At 32.0% G+C, this 17,685-nt stretch overlaps 1 long non-coding RNA gene across 5 annotated transcripts in view; it reads right to left on the reverse strand.

Annotated features, from left to right (window-relative positions):
- Window positions 1-4,963: 4,963 nt before the first annotated feature.
- Window positions 4,964-17,685, reverse strand: part of LOC149066210 (uncharacterized) — a 34,086-nt gene continuing 21,364 nt past the window's right edge. The window contains exons 6-18 of one of the 5 annotated variants that reach the window (XR_016195433.1): window positions 16,742-16,815; window positions 15,938-16,057; window positions 14,403-14,528; window positions 13,824-13,892; window positions 13,544-13,681; window positions 11,954-12,027; window positions 11,150-11,269; window positions 9,615-9,740; window positions 9,036-9,104; window positions 8,756-8,893; window positions 7,168-7,241; window positions 6,364-6,483; window positions 4,964-6,258 (exon numbers count right to left, since the gene is read on the reverse strand). This is a non-coding gene — a long non-coding RNA (uncharacterized LOC149066210). Of the gene's footprint in view, window positions 6,259-6,363; window positions 6,484-6,737; window positions 6,801-7,167; window positions 7,242-8,755; window positions 8,894-9,035; window positions 9,105-9,614; window positions 9,741-10,433; window positions 11,045-11,149; window positions 11,270-11,523; window positions 11,587-11,953; window positions 12,028-13,543; window positions 13,682-13,823; window positions 13,893-14,402; window positions 14,529-15,937; window positions 16,058-16,741; window positions 16,816-17,685 lie in introns of those variants that run through there. The other 4 variants (XR_016195435.1, XR_016195434.1, XR_016195436.1 and 1 more) reach the window with 4 other exon arrangements.

A 17,685-nucleotide genomic window follows, 5' to 3' on the forward strand; every position in this document is an offset into this window, starting at 1 on the left:
AGTTCAGATCATTTACCTGTAGAACTCCAAATTGATATGTCTTCTACAGCAAAAAAAATCATGTATAAAATTATTGACTGGCAGAAATATCAAAAAATCTTCCAGGATAAACCTGTATCGGTGCCCATTGTTGAAAATGAATCTGAAACAAAAAACATGATTGAGGAGATTACAAATAATATGCTTGAAACACACACAATAGCTACCAGAGAAAAAGTTGAGGATTTGAATCCTTTAAAATTGCCACAATATTTAAGAATTAAAATTCGTGAAAAAAATAGAATTAGAAGAATGTATCAGAGAGAACGAGGGATCCATTTTTTTAAACAATTATACAATATATACACAAGAAATGTAAAACACGAAATCAAAGATTTTCAAAATTTACGTTTTGAGAACTGGATCAGAGATGCTAATGCTGTAGACGGCACTATTTATGGCGTTTATAAAAAAATGAGCAACAAATATTCAATAATTCCTACTATACATAGTAGACATAGGGGATTATTATATTTTGATGACGAAAAAGCTCAAGAATTTTCTGAAGAACTTGAAATGCAATTTTCACCAAATTTGGACTGTACTTACAAGCATGAGAGAAGAATAAAAATAATTGTTAATGATTACTTTGATAATTTACCACCGGCTCAGCTCATCGTTTGACCAATCAACGTAAAGCATTAACTTTACAACTACTACTATACATATCGAAAATCAATGTGTCTTCTACATTAGTGGCAACAATTGCTTTATTTACATCAATTTCGCGCGTATTTTTCCCCTCCCTCATTTTTATTTATTTTTAATTTAATGTCAATGTTGAAGCCATTTGGATTTATGTCTCGTATTCCTAAACAAATGCTACATACAATTAGAGCCCTTGCAATATCAGTGGGTCAGTTGGAAAAACTATATTCTCAAGAGAAGTGTGATCTCTCACTCAGGGAACTGTATTCGCCAGAGATTTCTTAGGTAGGATACCCACTGTGTACTGTAACATAACAAGCAAGTTATCAACTATGTAATTACATCTGTTATAATGTATTTACACACAAGTTATTAGAATAAGGTTATTTAGAACTGTTCATTTTGTTTTTTCAGCTGCATCTGATAAAAAAATAAATTGTAACTATAATTTGGATAGATTAACTTTATGTTATTCCATCCAGTTGTTAAAAATTCACGTGAATTTCCTATGCAACTGATTCTTGCGTCAAATTCACTGCAATAAAGCAACATCCATAGATTTTTTTCTAATTAAAAATTGTAATCCCAAACAGAAAACACCTATTTACTGCTCATGAATAAATTTATTAGAGACACTTGTATACAGTATCATCAAAAGCATTTCACATGCACATATATGATCGTGCTACGTATGAATATACATGATGATCAACTTCCAAGTCAACAGCACTGAAAGGTAATTTCATTCAGCATTTTCACCTGAAATGGAGGAAGTGGGTAAATCGATAAATTAATGAATATTGTAAGCTTTGTGTGTGCGTGTGTCATAAAAATGACAGGGTTAAAAATGAAGGTTCAACTTACTTGAGAAATTCGTGGATTAAATCCATCTGCACACTTCATGAGCACCGAGTTCTATGTCGTCAACAGAAAAATATAATTTCTTCCTTTTTATGACTCCCTCACTTCAGCAAAGTCAAAAACCTAAAAAACATTTGAAATAGTTACAAATAATATTTCAATGTATCCATAGTGATGGAACACTACTAACAACCGTACATGCACTTCACACACATTCCTCTCATATTTTCCTTCTGCGTACTTTCTAGAAATTGTTCATTTGTTGATTAGTTCGAAAAATTTTACAAAATTGCACACTTGTGTGTGTTTCAATAACTTTTTTTTCAATGTTCATTCAACAATTGATTATGTGTCAAAGATTCTCTCACATCTTTGGGTAGGGTGAATGATTTCTGAAACTTTTTGAGCAGGAGATGTTTGGGAAAGCTAGACCAAACTCACTTTAAATGAGAAAGAGCAAGTTTTTGCTTATTTTGGACAATTGCATTGCTCATTCGGAGATAAAATATCTTCAGACAATCCAAATATGATTTCTCTGCCTAATTAACGATGCCTATTCACAATAATTATAAACGGACATAAACATTAAAAACACAAGCATTTCATCCAAAATGACGTTTTTGAAAAAGTACCTCACACGTAGTCAGTCGCCTTAATGCATGCTTCTCAAATTAAATACACATTATTTCAAGAACTAAATTACACTTAACTTTATAATGCTATTTCCTATGCGAGTTCAATGTTAGAAAACTATAAATGGTTAGATACAGAAAAATTTCAAACAAAATGTAGAAAAATTAGACTTACCTTTAAAGAAATTTGCAAAAATCATACAAAATCTGCCTGTCATTTCCTTTAGAATACACCAGACTCTCCATGCTCTGTAGTACAAAATATTAACATTAATACCACTAAAACTGAAGTTTCACTCATAAAAATTAATTACTCATGCAATACATTAATAACGTGCTTAATAAGCTATGTAATGCATGCAACCATTAAAAAAAATTCAAAATCATGATACATGCAGCATTTAAGGAAAGTATGCGAATTAAATATAGAATTTGGCACTCATTTTGCATTGAATTAAAAAATAAACTTTTAACAAAATATACAGTGGGGGTCTGACTGGGTGGCATGTAGTTCTTTTAGAATGCATTACATTTTTATGCAGGAATTTTTAAGCGCTTTTGCACATAGTGAGTGTGTGTATCACGTTTGCATGTCAACTTTTACATCCAAAATATACGATTGCCATTTTCATAATAGGGTTTAGAGAGCCTTGGACTGTTTCACGTCATTAAGACGGCCCAAAAATGAGCTTTAATAAGACAAACATAAGATGTGGCATTATCTGTAGGCCAAACATAATATATTACTATAATACATGCTATTCCTATTTATGAAGGGAATTTATTATTTACGAATATATCCTCTTACACACACACATAGATCATCTTGTGATCAGCACAAGGTCAGTCAGTAGGATTTTTCTCCCAAAAATTTCGAATAATTTAATGTATATTAACATGCAAAGTGAGTGATATGTGATGACTAAAAATATTACGAAAAATAAAAAATATTCGGTTTCATCACGTTAACTCACCCTTCCGCTCAACAGCATGTCTTGTCATCTCGGCTGCAACTCCTCACATGGCCGCCTTACTGAATTTTTCGTTAACCTAAATTCCTTGCATCATCTTAAATGCATATATCATGCGTTAATAGCATCGAAAAACACGAAAACAATTGTTTGAATGTGAATATATCTTCTATTAGAGCACGCATCGCCGCCGCCATTACGGGAAATGTAGTTGTCCTCAAGCTTAAGGAGAGCGTCTCCTCACTCCTCCACTAGCGCCATCTTTGTCCTTGAGTAAGGAAGTAAAGCTTTCCTTATTTAAGGAAAAGCGAGTGGAGAATACTGTATTTTTTCTCCTTTCCTTTATTAAGGACAAACAGCAGGCTTAAGGAGAAAAACCTCGCTAAGGACAAGGGGAGAATCCAGCCCTAGACGGCATGAGCAACAAATATTCAATAATTCCTACTATACATAATAGACATAGGGGATTATTATATTTTGATGACGAAAAATCTCAAGAATTTTCTGAAGAACTTGAAATGCAATTTTCACCACGTTTGAACTACAGACTTTCTTATATTTTTTGGGTTTTCTTGGGAAAAAATAAATGTTGTGAATGATTCTGGTTTTTTTATGTTCGCCAATGTTAAAATGGTAATATCGTGAAGCAAACTTGTCAACTTGTATAATTTGTCATGTGAAAAATGTAAAACTTGATCTGATCGCACTGTGCAGTGGCAATTCATATAAAAAATGTGTTAATTCTCAATTTTTTTGTTTTGCTCATTCGAGTGTGAGCCTCGTTTAAAAAGGGAGGCAAATTTAATTAATCTACACGCCTGCCATGGCTAAATTGCACAAAAGCACTTGTAGATAGTGCAAATGAGGATAGGGAGGTTGTGCAGTGCGCCAACTGTGCTGTGGTACCTCAACAAACCAAGGAAGGCAATCTGTCTATCTAGTAAATGCTATGAATCCTGATAATGAAAAAATTTAAAGAATTCAATATAATAATACAAGGATTAAATTCTAAATAAACAACATTCTTAATGGCACATATAAGAGATAAACCGTCAACAATTATACAATGGAATGCAAATGGCATTTATAATGACTTACCAGAGTTGAGGGAACTTGTTTTTGATAGGGATACAGACATGCTTTGTGTTTCTGAAACTTTTCTTAAACCTGGGAAAAATGCAAAAATTGGTAATTTCAATTGTATTCGATGGGATAGAACAACGGGAAGAAAAGGTGGTGTAGCTATTTATTTAAATCGTAAGTTGCCTTTCGCACAAATAACTTACCTGGTGGAACTATGGAAGCAATAGCAACGGAAGTTGCCATAAACAGGAATTTTAAAATAAGAATTGCTTCAGTATACAGACCACCAGGTAATTAAATTGATAACAATTTATTAAAAAGAGATTTTTGATACTAATATTCCTACAATATTAGTTGGAGATTTAAATTGTAAAAACAAATTCTGGGGTTCAAAGATCTCTAATAAAAATGGGGAAAAAAAATTAAAAAATTTCTGCGATGGAAATAGAATAGATATGTTAGGTACCAGTGAACCTACTCACATACCATATAATACTAAATTTTCATCTGATGTTATTGATATAACACTTTTGAAAAATATAAATATTAGAATTAAAGCAGAGGTATTAAATGCCTTAAGTTCAGATCATTTACCTGTAGAACTCCAAATTGATATGTCTTCTACAGCAAAAAAAATCATGTATAAAATTATTGACTGGCAGAAATATCAAAAAATCTTCCAGGATAAACCTGTATCGGTGCCCATTGTTGAAAATGAATCTGAAACAAAAAACATGATTGAGGAGATTACAAATAATATGCTTGAAACACACACAATAGCTACCAGAGAAAAAGTTGAGGATTTGAATCCTTTAAAATTGCCACAATATTTAAGAATTAAAATTCGTGAAAAAAATAGAATTAGAAGAATGTATCAGAGAGAACGAGGGATCCATTTTTTTAAACAATTATACAATATATACACAAGAAATGTAAAACACGAAATCAAAGATTTTCAAAATTTACGTTTTGAGAACTGGATCAGAGATGCTAATGCTGTAGACGGCACTATTTATGGCGTTTATAAAAAAATGAGCAACAAATATTCAATAATTCCTACTATACATAGTAGACATAGGGGATTATTATATTTTGATGACGAAAAAGCTCAAGAATTTTCTGAAGAACTTGAAATGCAATTTTCACCAAATTTGGACTGTACTTACAAGCATGAGAGAAGAATAAAAATAATTGTTAATGATTACTTTGATAATTTACCACCGGCTCAGCTCATCGTTTGACCAATCAACGTAAAGCATTAACTTTACAACTACTACTATACATATCGAAAATCAATGTGTCTTCTACATTAGTGGCAACAATTGCTTTATTTACATCAATTTCGCGCGTATTTTTCCCCTCCCTCATTTTTATTTATTTTTAATTTAATGTCAATGTTGAAGCCATTTGGATTTATGTCTCGTATTCCTAAACAAATGCTACATACAATTAGAGCCCTTGCAATATCAGTGGGTCAGTTGGAAAAACTATATTCTCAAGAGAAGTGTGATCTCTCACTCAGGGAACTGTATTCGCCAGAGATTTCTTAGGTAGGATACCCACTGTGTACTGTAACATAACAAGCAAGTTATCAACTATGTAATTACATCTGTTATAATGTATTTACACACAAGTTATTAGAATAAGGTTATTTAGAACTGTTCATTTTGTTTTTTCAGCTGCATCTGATAAAAAAATAAATTGTAACTATAATTTGGATAGATTAACTTTATGTTATTCCATCCAGTTGTTAAAAATTCACGTGAATTTCCTATGCAACTGATTCTTGCGTCAAATTCACTGCAATAAAGCAACATCCATAGATTTTTTTCTAATTAAAAATTGTAATCCCAAACAGAAAACACCTATTTACTGCTCATGAATAAATTTATTAGAGACACTTGTATACAGTATCATCAAAAGCATTTCACATGCACATATATGATCGTGCTACGTATGAATATACATGATGATCAACTTCCAAGTCAACAGCACTGAAAGGTAATTTCATTCAGCATTTTCACCTGAAATGGAGGAAGTGGGTAAATCGATAAATTAATGAATATTGTAAGCTTTGTGTGTGCGTGTGTCATAAAAATGACAGGGTTAAAAATGAAGGTTCAACTTACTTGAGAAGTTCGTGGATTAAATCCATCTGCACACTTCATGAGCACCGAGTTCTATGTCGTCAACAGAAAAATATAATTTCTTCCTTTTTATGACTCCCTCACTTCAGCAAAGTCAAAAACCTAAAAAACATTTGAAATAGTTACAAATAATATTTCAATGTATCCATAGTGATGGAACACTACTAACAACCGTACATGCACTTCACACACATTCCTCTCATATTTTCCTTCTGCGTACTTTCTAGAAATTGTTCATTTGTTGATTAGTTCGAAAAATTTTACAAAATTGCACACTTGTGTGTGTTTCAATAACTTTTTTTTCAATGTACATTCAACAATTGATTATGTGTCAAAGATTCTCTCACATCTTCGGGTAGGGTGAATGATTTCTGAAACTTTTTGAGCAGGAGATGTTTGGGAAAGCTAGACCAAACTCACTTTAAATGAGAAAGAGCAAGTTTTTGCTTATTTTGGACAATTGCATTGCTCATTCGGAGATAAAATATCTTCAGACAATCCAAATATGATTTCTCTGCCTAATTAACGATGCCTATTCACAATAATTATAAACGGACATAAACATTAAAAACACAAGCATTTCATCCAAAATGACGTTTTTGAAAAAGTACCTCACACGTAGTCAGTCGCCTTAATGCATGCTTCTCAAATTAAATACACATTATTTCAAGAACTAAATTACACTTAACTTTATAATGCTATTTCCTATGCGAGTTCAATGTTAGAAAATTATAAATGGTTAGATACAGAAAAATTTCAAACAAAATGTAGAAAAATTAGACTTACCTTTAAAGAAATTTGCAAAAATCATACAAAATCTGCCTGTCATTTCCTTTAGAATACACCAGACTCTCCATGCTCTGTAGTACAAAATATTAACATTAATACCACTAAAACTGAAGTTTCACTCATAAAAATTAATTACTCATGCAATACATTAATAAAGTGCTTAATAAGCTATGTAATGCATGCAACCATTAAAAAAATTCAAAATCATGATACATGCAGCATTTAAGGAAAGTATGCGAATTAAATATAGAATTTGGCACTCATTTTGCATTGAATTAAAAAATAAACTTTTAACAAAATATACAGTGGGGGTCTGACTGGGTGGCATGTAGTTCTTTTAGAATGCATTACATTTTTATGCAGGAATTTTTAAGCGCTTTTGCACATAGTGAGTGTGTGTATCACGTTTGCATGTCAACTTTTACATCCAAAATATACGATTGCCATTTTCATAATAGGGTTTAGAGAGCCTTGAACTGTTTCACGTCATTAAGACGGCCCAAAAATGAGCTTTAATAAGACAAACATAATATATTACTATAATACATGCTATTCCTATTTATGAAGGGAATTTATTATTTACGAATATATCTCTTACACACACACACACACATAGATCATCTTGTGATCAGCACAAGGTCAGTCAGTAGGATATTTCTCCCAAAAATTTCGAATAATTTAATGTATATTAACATGCAAAGTGAGTGATATGTGATGACTAAAAATATTACGAAAAATAAAAAATATTCGGTTTCATCACGTTAACTCACCCTTCCGCTCAACAGCATGTCTTGTCATCTCGGCTGCAACTCCTCACATGGCCGCCTTACTGAATTTTTCGTTAACCTAAATTCCTTGCATCATCTTAAATGCATATATCATGCGTTAATAGCATCGAAAAACACGAAAACAATTGTTTGAATGTGAATATATCTTCTATTAGAGCACGCATCGCCGCCGCCATTACGGGAAATGTAGTTGTCCTCAAGCTTAAGGAGAGCGTCTCCTCACTCCTCCACTAGCGCCATCTTTGTCCTTGAGTAAGGAAGTAAAGCTTTCCTTATTTAAGGAAAAGCGAGTGGAGAATACTGTATTTTTTCTCCTTTCCTTTATTAAGGACAAACAGCAGGCTTAAGGAGAAAAACCTCGCTAAGGACAAGGGGAGAATCCAGCCCTAGACGGCATGAGCAACAAATATTCAATAATTCCTACTATACATAATAGACATAGGGGATTATTATATTTTGATGACGAAAAATCTCAAGAATTTTCTGAAGAACTTGAAATGCAATTTTCACCACGTTTGAACTACAGACTTTCTTATATTTTTTGGGTTTTCTTGGGAAAAAATAAATGTTGTGAATGATTCTGGTTTTTTTATGTTCGCCAATGTTAAAATGGTAATATCGTGAAGCAAACTTGTCAACTTGTATAATTTGTCATGTGAAAAATGTAAAACTTGATCTGATCGCACTGTGCAGTGGCAATTCATTTAAAAAATGTGTTAATTCTCAATTTTTTTGTTTTGCTCATTCGAGTGTGAGCCTCGTTTAAAAAGGGAGGCAAATTTAATTAATCTACACGCCTGCCATGGCTAAATTGCACAAAAGCACTTGTAGATAGTGCAAATGAGGATAGGGAGGTTGTGCAGTGCGCCAACTGTGCTGTGGTACCTCAACAAACCAAGGAAGGCAATCTGTCTATCTAGTAAATGCTATGAATCCTGATAATGAAAAAATTTAAAGAATTCAATATAATAATACAAGGATTAAATTCTAAATAAACAACATTCTTAATGGCACATATAAGAGATAAACCGTCAACAATTATACAATGGAATGCAAATGGCATTTATAATGACTTACCAGAGTTGAGGGAACTTGTTTTTGATAGGGATACAGACATGCTTTGTGTTTCTGAAACTTTTCTTAAACCTGGGAAAAATGCAAAAATTGGTAATTTCAATTGTATTCGATGGGATAGAACAACGGGAAGAAAAGGTGGTGTAGCTATTTATTTAAATCGTAAGTTGCCTTTCGCACAAATAACTTACCTGGTGGAACTATGGAAGCAATAGCAACGGAAGTTGCCATAAACAGGAATTTTAAAATAAGAATTGCTTCAGTATACAGACCACCAGGTAATTAAATTGATAACAATTTATTAAAAAGAGATTTTTGATACTAATATTCCTACAATATTAGTTGGAGATTTAAATTGTAAAAACAAATTCTGGGGTTCAAAGATCTCTAATAAAAATGGGGAAAAAAAATTAAAAAATTTCTGCGATGGAAATAGAATAGATATGTTAGGTACCAGTGAACCTACTCACATACCATATAATACTAAATTTTCATCTGATGTTATTGATATAACACTTTTGAAAAATATAAATATTAGAATTAAAGCAGAGGTATTAAATGCCTTAAGTTCAGATCATTTACCTGTAGAACTCCAAATTGATATGTCTTCTACAGCAAAAAAAATCATGTATAAAATTATTGACTGGCAGAAATATCAAAAAATCTTCCAGGATAAACCTGTATCGGTGCCCATTGTTGAAAATGAATCTGAAACAAAAAACATGATTGAGGAGATTACAAATAATATGCTTGAAACACACACAATAGCTACCAGAGAAAAAGTTGAGGATTTGAATCCTTTAAAATTGCCACAATATTTAAGAATTAAAATTCGTGAAAAAAATAGAATTAGAAGAATGTATCAGAGAGAACGAGGGATCCATTTTTTTAAACAATTATACAATATATACACAAGAAATGTAAAACACGAAATCAAAGATTTTCAAAATTTACGTTTTGAGAACTGGATCAGAGATGCTAATGCTGTAGACGGCACTATTTATGGCGTTTATAAAAAAATGAGCAACAAATATTCAATAATTCCTACTATACATAGTAGACATAGGGGATTATTATATTTTGATGACGAAAAAGCTCAAGAATTTTCTGAAGAACTTGAAATGCAATTTTCACCAAATTTGGACTGTACTTACAAGCATGAGAGAAGAATAAAAATAATTGTTAATGATTACTTTGATAATTTACCACCGGCTCAGCTCATCGTTTGACCAATCAACGTAAAGCATTAACTTTACAACTACTACTATACATATCGAAAATCAATGTGTCTTCTACATTAGTGGCAACAATTGCTTTATATACATCAATTTCGCGCGTATTTTTCCCCTCCCTCATTTTTATTTATTTTTAATTTAATGTCAATGTTGAAGCCATTTGGATTTATGTCTCGTATTCCTAAACAAATGCTACATACAATTAGAGCCCTTGCAATATCAGTGGGTCAGTTGGAAAAACTATATTCTCAAGAGAAGTGTGATCTCTCACTCAGGGAACTGTATTCGCCAGAGATTTCTTAGGTAGGATACCCACTGTGTACTGTAACATAACAAGCAAGTTATCAACTATGTAATTACATCTGTTATAATGTATTTACACACAAGTTATTAGAATAAGGTTATTTAGAACTGTTCATTTTGTTTTTTCAGCTGCATCTGATAAAAAAATAAATTGTAACTATAATTTGGATAGATTAACTTTATGTTATTCCATCCAGTTGTTAAAAATTCACGTGAATTTCCTATGCAACTGATTCTTGCGTCAAATTCACTGCAATAAAGCAACATCCATAGATTTTTTTCTAATTAAAAATTGTAATCCCAAACAGAAAACACCTATTTACTGCTCATGAATAAATTTATTAGAGACACTTGTATACAGTATCATCAAAAGCATTTCACATGCACATATATGATCGTGCTACGTATGAATATACATGATGATCAACTTCCAAGTCAACAGCACTGAAAGGTAATTTCATTCAGCATTTTCACCTGAAATGGAGGAAGTGGGTAAATCGATAAATTAATGAATATTGTAAGCTTTGTGTGTGCGTGTGTCATAAAAATGACAGGGTTAAAAATGAAGGTTCAACTTACTTGAGAAATTCGTGGATTAAATCCATCTGCACACTTCATGAGCACCGAGTTCTATGTCGTCAACAGAAAAATATAATTTCTTCCTTTTTATGACTCCCTCACTTCAGCAAAGTCAAAAACCTAAAAAACATTTGAAATAGTTACAAATAATATTTCAATGTATCCATAGTGATGGAACACTACTAACAACCGTACATGCACTTCACACACATTCCTCTCATATTTTCCTTCTGCGTACTTTCTAGAAATTGTTCATTTGTTGATTAGTTCGAAAAATTTTACAAAATTGCACACTTGTGTGTGTTTCAATAACTTTTTTTTCAATGTTCATTCAACAATTGATTATGTGTCAAAGATTCTCTCACATCTTCGGGTAGGGTGAATGATTTCTGAAACTTTTTGAGCAGGAGATGTTTGGGAAAGCTAGACCAAACTCACTTTAAATGAGAAAGAGCAAGTTTTTGCTTATTTTGGACAATTGCATTGCTCATTCGGAGATAAAATATCTTCAGACAATCCAAATATGATTTCTCTGCCTAATTAACGATGCCTATTCACAATAATTATAAACGGACATAAATATTAAAAACACAAGCATTTCATCCAAAATGACGTTTTTGAAAAAGTACCTCACACGTAGTCAGTCGCCTTAATGCATGCTTCTCAAATTAAATACACATTATTTCAAGAACTAAATTACACTTAACTTTATAATGCTATTTCCTATGCGAGTTCAATGTTAGAAAATTATAAATGGTTAGATACAGAAAAATTTCAAACAAAATGTAGAAAAATTAGACTTACCTTTAAAGAAATTTGCAAAAATCATACAAAATCTGCCTGTCATTTCCTTTAGAATACACCAGACTCTCCATGCTCTGTAGTACAAAATATTAACATTAATACCACTAAAACTGAAGTTTCACTCATAAAAATTAATTACTCATGCAATACATTAATAAAGTGCTTAATAAGCTATGTAATGCATGCAACCATTAAAAAAATTCAAAATCATGATACATGCAGCATTTAAGGAAAGTATGCGAATTAAATATAGAATTTGGCACTCATTTTTCATTGAATTAAAAAATAAACTTTTAACAAAATATACAGTGGGGGTCTGACTGGGTGGCATGTAGTTCTTTTAGAATGCATTACATTTTTATGCAGGAATTTTTAAGCGCTTTTGCACATAGTGAGTGTGTGTATCACGTTTGCATGTCAACTTTTACATCCAAAATATACGATTGCCATTTTCATAATAGGGTTTAGAGAGCCTTGAACTGTTTCACGTCATTAAGACGGCCCAAAAATGAGCTTTAATAAGACAAACATAATATATTACTATAATACATGCTATTCCTATTTATGAAGGGAATTTATTATTTACGAATATATCTCTTTCACACACACACACACACATAGATCATCTTGTGATCAGCACAAGGTCAGTCAGTAGGATATTTCTCCCAAAAATTTCGAATAATTTAATGTATATTAACATGCAAAGTGAGTGATATGTGATGACTAAAAATATTACGAAAAATAAAAAATATTCGGTTTCATCACGTTAACTCACCCTTCCGCTCAACAGCATGTCTTGTCATCTCGGCTGCAACTCCTCACATGGCCGCCTTACTGAATTTTTCGTTAACCTAAATTCCTTGCATCATCTTAAATGCATATATCATGCGTTAATAGCATCGAAAAACACGAAAACAATTGTTTGAATGTGAATATATCTTCTATTAGAGCACGCATCGCCGCCGCCATTACGGGAAATGTAGTTGTCCTCAAGCTTAAGGAGAGCGTCTCCTCACTCCTCCACTAGCGCCATCTTTGTCCTTGAGTAAGGAAGTAAAGCTTTCCTTATTTAAGGAAAAGCGAGTGGAGAATACTGTATTTTTTCTCCTTTCCTTTATTAAGGACAAACAGCAGGCTTAAGGAGAAAAACCTCGCTAAGGACAAGGGGAGAATCCAGCCCTAGACGGCATGAGCAACAAATATTCAATAATTCCTACTATACATAATAGACATAGGGGATTATTATATTTTGATGACGAAAAATCTCAAGAATTTTCTGAAGAACTTGAAATGCAATTTTCACCACGTTTGAACTACAGACTTTCTTATATTTTTTGGGTTTTCTTGGGAAAAAATAAATGTTGTGAATGATTCTGGTTTTTTTATGTTCGCCAATGTTAAAATGGTAATATCGTGAAGCAAACTTGTCAACTTGTATAATTTGTCATGTGAAAAATGTAAAACTTGATCTGATCGCACTGTGCAGTGGCAATTCATTTAAAAAATGTGTTAATTCTCAATTTTTTTGTTTTGCTCATTCGAGTGTGAGCCTCGTTTAAAAAGGGAGGCAAATTTAATTAATCTACACGCCTGCCATGGCTAAATTGCACAAAAGCACTTGTAGATAGTGCAAATGAGGATAGGGAGGTTGTGCAGTGCGCCAACTGTGCTGTGGTACCTCAACAAACCAAGGAAGGCAATCTGTCTATCTAGTAAATGCTATGAATCCTGATAATGAAAAAATTTAAAGAATTCAATATAATAATACAAGGATTAAATTCTAAATAAACAACATTCTTAATGGCACATATAAGAGATAAACCGTCAACAATTATACAATGGAATGCAAATGGCATTTATAATGACTTACCAGAGTTGAGGGAACTTGTTTTTGATAGGGATACAGACATGCTTTGTGTTTCTGAAACTTTTCTTAAACCTGGGAAAAATGCAAAAATTGGTAATTTCAATTGTATTCGATGGGATAGAACAACGGGAAGAAAAGGTGGTGTAGCTATTTATTTAAATCGTAAGTTGCCTTTCGCACAAATAACTTACCTGGTGGAACTATGGAAGCAATAGCAACGGAAGTTGCCATAAACAGGAATTTTAAAATAAGAATTGCTTCAGTATACAGACCACCAGGTAATTAAATTGATAACAATTTATTAAAAAGAGATTTTTGATACTAATATTCCTACAATATTAGTTGGAGATTTAAATTGTAAAAACAAATTCTGGGGTTCAAAGATCTCTAATAAAAATGGGGAAAAAAAATTAAAAAATTTCTGCGATGGAAATAGAATAGATATGTTAGGTACCAGTGAACCTACTCACATACCATATAATACTAAATTTTCATCTGATGTTATTGATATAACACTTTTGAAAAATATAAATATTAGAATTAAAGCAGAGGTATTAAATGCCTTAAGTTCAGATCATTTACCTGTAGAACTCCAAATTGATATGTCTTCTACAGCAAAAAAAATCATGTATAAAATTATTGACTGGCAGAAATATCAAAAAATCTTCCAGGATAAACCTGTATCGGTGCCCATTGTTGAAAATGAATCTGAAACAAAAAACATGATTGAGGAGATTACAAATAATATGCTTGAAACACACACAATAGCTACCAGAGAAAAAGTTGAGGATTTGAATCCTTTAAAATTGCCACAATATTTAAGAATTAAAATTCGTGAAAAAAATAGAATTAGAAGAATGTATCAGAGAGAACGAGGGATCCATTTTTTTAAACAATTATACAATATATACACAAGAAATGTAAAACACGAAATCAAAGATTTTCAAAATTTACGTTTTGAGAACTGGATCAGAGATGCTAATGCTGTAGACGGCACTATTTATGGCGTTTATAAAAAAATGAGCAACAAATATTCAATAATTCCTACTATACATAGTAGACATAGGGGATTATTATATTTTGATGACGAAAAAGCTCAAGAATTTTCTGAAGAACTTGAAATGCAATTTTCACCAAATTTGGACTGTACTTACAAGCATGAGAGAAGAATAAAAATAATTGTTAATGATTACTTTGATAATTTACCACCGGCTCAGCTCATCGTTTGACCAATCAACGTAAAGCATTAACTTTACAACTACTACTATACATATCGAAAATCAATGTGTCTTCTACATTAGTGGCAACAATTGCTTTATATACATCAATTTCGCGCGTATTTTTCCCCTCCCTCATTTTTATTTATTTTTAATTTAATGTCAATGTTGAAGCCATTTGGATTTATGTCTCGTATTCCTAAACAAATGCTACATACAATTAGAGCCCTTGCAATATCAGTGGGTCAGTTGGAAAAACTATATTCTCAAGAGAAGTGTGATCTCTCACTCAGGGAACTGTATTCGCCAGAGATTTCTTAGGTAGGATACCCACTGTGTACTGTAACATAACAAGCAAGTTATCAACTATGTAATTACATCTGTTATAATGTATTTACACACAAGTTATTAGAATAAGGTTATTTAGAACTGTTCATTTTGTTTTTTCAGCTGCATCTGATAAAAAAATAAATTGTAACTATAATTTGGATAGATTAACTTTATGTTATTCCATCCAGTTGTTAAAAATTCACGTGAATTTCCTATGCAACTGATTCTTGCGTCAAATTCACTGCAATAAAGCAACATCCATAGATTTTTTTCTAATTAAAAATTGTAATCCCAAACAGAAAACACCTATTTACTGCTCATGAATAAATTTATTAGAGACACTTGTATACAGTATCATCAAAAGCATTTCACATGCACATATATGATCGTGCTACGTATGAATATACATGATGATCAACTTCCAAGTCAACAGCACTGAAAGGTAATTTCATTCAGCATTTTCACCTGAAATGGAGGAAGTGGGTAAATCGATAAATTAATGAATATTGTAAGCTTTGTGTGTGCGTGTGTCATAAAAATGACAGGGTTAAAAATGAAGGTTCAACTTACTTGAGAAATTCGTGGATTAAATCCATCTGCACACTTCATGAGCACCGAGTTCTATGTCGTCAACAGAAAAATATAATTTCTTCCTTTTTATGACTCCCTCACTTCAGCAAAGTCAAAAACCTAAAAAACATTTGAAATAGTTACAAATAATATTTCAATGTATCCATAGTGATGGAACACTACTAACAACCGTACATGCACTTCACACACATTCCTCTCATATTTTCCTTCTGCGTACTTTCTAGAAATTGTTCATTTGTTGATTAGTTCGAAAAATTTTACAAAATTGCACACTTGTGTGTGTTTCAATAACTTTTTTTTCAATGTTCATTCAACAATTGATTATGTGTCAAAGATTCTCTCACATCTTCGGGTAGGGTGAATGATTTCTGAAACTTTTTGAGCAGGAGATGTTTGGGAAAGCTAGACCAAACTCACTTTAAATGAGAAAGAGCAAGTTTTTGCTTATTTTGGACAATTGCATTGCTCATTCGGAGATAAAATATCTTCAGACAATCCAAATATGATTTCTCTGCCTAATTAACGATGCCTATTCACAATAATTATAAACGGACATAAATATTAAAAACACAAGCATTTCATCCAAAATGACGTTTTTGAAAAAGTACCTCACACGTAGTCAGTCGCCTTAATGCATGCTTCTCAAATTAAATACACATTATTTCAAGAACTAAATTACACTTAACTTTATAATGCTATTTCCTATGCGAGTTCAATGTTAGAAAATTATAAATGGTTAGATACAGAAAAATTTCAAACAAAATGTAGAAAAATTAGACTTACCTTTAAAGAAATTTGCAAAAATCATACAAAATCTGCCTGTCATTTCCTTTAGAATACACCAGACTCTCCATGCTCTGTAGTACAAAATATTAACATTAATACCACTAAAACTGAAGTTTCACTCATAAAAATTAATTACTCATGCAATACATTAATAAAGTGCTTAATAAGCTATGTAATGCATGCAACCATTAAAAAAATTCAAAATCATGATACATGCAGCATTTAAGGAAAGTATGCGAATTAAATATAGAATTTGGCACTCATTTTTCATTGAATTAAAAAATAAACTTTTAACAAAATATACAGTGGGGGTCTGACTGGGTGGCATGTAGTTCTTTTAGAATGCATTACATTTTTATGCAGGAATTTTTAAGCGCTTTTGCACATAGTGAGTGTGTGTATCACGTTTGCATGTCAACTTTTACATCCAAAATATACGATTGCCATTTTCATAATAGGGTTTAGAGAGCCTTGAACTGTTTCACGTCATTAAGACGGCCCAAAAATGAGCTTTAATAAGACAAACATAATATATTACTATAATACATGCTATTCCTATTTATGAAGGGAATTTATTATTTACGAATATATCTCTTTCACACACACACACACACATAGATCATCTTGTGATCAGCACAAGGTCAGTCAGTAGGATATTTCTCCCAAAAATTTCGAATAATTTAATGTATATTAACATGCAAAGTGAGTGATATGTGATGACTAAAAATATTACGAAAAATAAAAAATATTCGGTTTCATCACGTTAACTCACCCTTCCGCTCAACAGCATGTCTTGTCATCTCGGCTGCAACTCCTCACATGGCCGCCTTACTGAATTTTTCGTTAACCTAAATTCCTTGCATCATCTTAAATGCATATATCATGCGTTAATAGCATCGAAAAACACGAAAACAATTGTTTGAATGTGAATATATCTTCTA

This window comes from Pholcus phalangioides, unplaced genomic scaffold (assembly GCF_987345545.1).
Source record: "Pholcus phalangioides strain wild (caught in Gottingen) unplaced genomic scaffold, Ppha-v1.0 ptg000032l_1, whole genome shotgun sequence".
Lineage (NCBI taxonomy): Eukaryota > Metazoa > Arthropoda > Arachnida > Araneae > Pholcidae > Pholcus > Pholcus phalangioides.